The sequence below is a fragment of the Frankliniella occidentalis genome, unplaced genomic scaffold (assembly GCF_000697945.3).
Source record: "Frankliniella occidentalis isolate FOCC.00 unplaced genomic scaffold, Focc_3.1 Scaffold39, whole genome shotgun sequence".
NCBI classification, from domain to species: Eukaryota; Metazoa; Arthropoda; class Insecta; order Thysanoptera; family Thripidae; genus Frankliniella; species Frankliniella occidentalis.
In genome coordinates, this window is record NW_026267169.1 from 498550 (window position 1) to 501681 (window position 3132).

Here is a 3132-nt window from a genome sequence, read left to right on the forward strand (position 1 = left end):
GGGAGGCGCGGGAGGGGGGCGCGGAGGTGGAGGCGCGCGCCTGCCGCGGCAGGGCAGGGCAGGACGGGGAGCAGGGCAGCCCAGAGCCAGGCCAGTGTTGTGGTGCCGCTCGCCGCGCGCGGACCGTGTGTCGCTCCGCCGCTGTTCCGCGTCCCGCTTGCGTCCCACTCCGCGTCCCGCCCCGTCACGCCCGCGCCGCGCCCTCCCCGTCGTGCTCGTGCTCACATGGATTACCAGCTCGCCGTGCCACCGTCCTCTGCCCAGTAGAAGTACTCCTCGAGGTGAGCTGCTACTGCAGAACGCTATGTCGCCGTGATCCTTTCGCGCCCATCGCCGGCGCCTTACCACGGCTGGCCCAGTTGCGTCCCTGCAAGTCGGCCCGCGCACCGCCCCCGCCGCGTCCCGGCTGCTAGACTCCTGTGAATACCTAATGCGCCGCCAAGCCAGGCCACCCGGCCCGGCCCTGGCGGGCGGCGCCACGGATAGGGCCGATGGCGATGAGATTGACTGAGTGAACGAGAGCGTGCAAGCGAGCGCGCGTGTGTGTCAATGTGTGTATGTGTGTGGGGCTCCGCGCGTTCTCGTGACAAGTGTCATTCGTCTGTCCTGCACCTGCACGGACCTGCACCGTGATGCAGGTCAGCGCCATGCGAGCGATGTAGGCCAGCGGAGCGGCGGCGGCGGGTGAGAGTCGCCGGCTGCTCGACTCGGTGCAGGGCTGTGGTGCAGTGCAGGTGCAGCCAGAGTTGCATTGGCACCAGTTCATGTCTCTCATGTCCGCTTGTAAACTTCAGCAAACGGGCGGCCGCCGAGATAAGATCGCATGTGCATCCTCGAGGGGAGGCGCGGTGGGGGCGGCTCTCTTTCGGTGGAGAGCGGCGCCGAGCTGGTGGTGGTGGAGGCCATGAGGCAGCCAGCCGGCCCGGCCCGGGCTATAAATAACCACGCTCTTGCAGGACAGCCGCTCGCGCACACGCGTCTGTGCAAGCGAAGGGGCCTGCTCCGGACGGGCGGCATTAGAAAAGCAAACTGGGGGCGCTGGACTGGAAAAGGACGCGGTGTAGTACGAGTGTGTTACGGACCGACGGTCCGTGCAACCGCGCAGCTGGCCGGCGTGCGGGCAGGGGACGGTACCATCCTCTTACGAGCCGCTCACCGCCGGACACACAAACCACGCCATTGTTTCGGGTTGTGGCATGGTGGGGCACAACTTTTCACGGGACTCTCATTGGGTTCATTTGGTTGACAATATAATAAAATACACATGCGAGGTACTAATTATTATCTATAGTGAGATATGTTTATCATGGCTTTCCAGTAATTGTCTCCGTCGGTTCTCTAAGCGAATTGCTTTGAAACAAAAGCTACCTCGATCCTCTCTAGAACCGTGGTATTTTGTGCAGAGAACGGCCCGAAAAGAGGGGGCGCCCCGGGGGGCTTTGTGGTGCCCGGGGCGGGTGGGGGTGGGCCGCTCGCATCCTGCGCGACTTCGATCGCGTCGAGAAAGGTCAGACGGGCAGCGCGCTGCGGGCGGAGGCCGGCGGAGGGGGTGGTGGCGCCTGCAGAGCCCCCCTCCCCCCCTCCCACGACCGCCTCACGGGCGCCACAGGTTGGGTTGCAGTGATGGCGGCCAGTTTGACAGGTTGCGAGGGACTCCGGCTCCGCGGCCGCCCAGCGCGTATACAGCGAATTGTTGTCGCAAACCGTTTTTGATGGTGGTCAATTTTTTCGCAACGCAGATTTTTAACGGAGGACCGGCAGCGACGACGACGACGACCAGCGTTTCGAAAAGAAACGCTGTTGACTCGTCCTCCCCGCGTCCCGCCGCCGCGCACACCCGTTCTTGTTCTGTTGCGTTTGACCAGAGAGAGAGAGACCGAGAGAGACTGAGGAGAAAGGGGCTCCGCTCCGCGCGCTGCCACGTGGGCTCGCTCCCAGCGGCTGGCCGGCCGGGCCGCAGCCCTCTTACCTGTTTACATCGGTGGGCAGGGTGGGGCGGGGCGCGGGAGGCGATGCAGCGCCTCCTCCGGGGACGTTATTGTGACACGTACGCGCTGTCGTTGGTGTTTAATGGCTGCCGTTTTTGTTCAAGGTGACGAGTGTGTGTGTGTGTGTGTGTGTGTGTTGTCGTGCGTACGGAAGCAATGCGGAACCGGACGACGGCCCGCGCAAGGGAATTCCCTCCTCGCACTCGCCGTCTGCATTGTGCGGTTTGCAGTCCGTCTCGCCGGGCGGGCGCGGAGCCGAAGCGATCCCAGAAGACGACGTTCCCCGCCGCGCCCCCCGCCGCCTCCCTGCTTGCTTATTCCCGCGATAGACACTAACCAAACACTCCTGCTCGGGCGCGGGAGATGTGGGCTCGCGAGGGGAAGGCCACGGGTTAAACTTTGTCCATCTCCGTGCCGTTTGGATGGCGAATCCGATCGTGCGGACACCACCGGGCTGACCCCTGCTCCGCCGCCCCTCCCCTTGCACGATGACACCGCGACCTGCGACCTTCTCTGTTGCTCCCCCGCCTCCAGGCCGCCGCCGCTCGGCGTTAAGGCTCCCTGCCATTGGTGGCGCGCTTTTACGAAACTCCTAACGCCTTCGGTGTAGCAACACACGGGGTGCGCCGGTAACCCCGCGCGCCGCCCGGCACGGCAGGCGCGGCCAGCCAGTCTGCCCAGTCGCGCCGCGCGCCGCGCCGCGCCCGTATGGGTAGTTAGTTGTCCCGCGAGGTGGTTGTCCACCTCTCACTCTCCACCCCCCAGTTCTGGTCGGTCGGAGAGCCCATCTGAAAATACCGTGCATGAGCGGGATACTTTTACATGATTCCATTTTTGTTATTTTGTCGTTTTACGAGCTTCTTTATCGAGTACTGGGCTATCCCGCCCAAGCGTTTCGTAACACGCCTCGCCCTCCTCGGCCCTCCCCGCCCGGTCGCGCGGCGCTGCCGCTACGCGTCCCGGAGCCCAGCGAGCCGGGCCCAGCCAGCACCGCCCAGTCCTCTGGCCCCCGCCACCCGACGGGCTCTGATCGTAAAAGTTTAACCAGGCCATAACTCGTACCCGTAGGCCTGTAGACCGACGAGGGCAGGACGAAAAGAAGGAGAGAGAGAGAGAGAGAGAGAGAGAGAGAGAGAGAGAGAGA

The 3132-nt window shown here is 64.3% G+C and overlaps 1 protein-coding gene across 1 annotated transcript in view; it reads left to right on the plus strand.

Annotated features, from left to right (window-relative positions):
- The first annotated feature begins 76 nt into the window (after positions 1–76).
- Positions 77–3132, plus strand: part of LOC113215921 (ATP-binding cassette subfamily G member 4) — a 29896-nt gene continuing 26840 nt past the window's right edge. Inside the window, exon 1 of the mRNA XM_052266494.1 lies at positions 77–281. The gene's annotated coding sequence lies outside the window, so the exon portion shown is untranslated. The remainder of the gene's footprint in view (positions 282–3132) is intronic.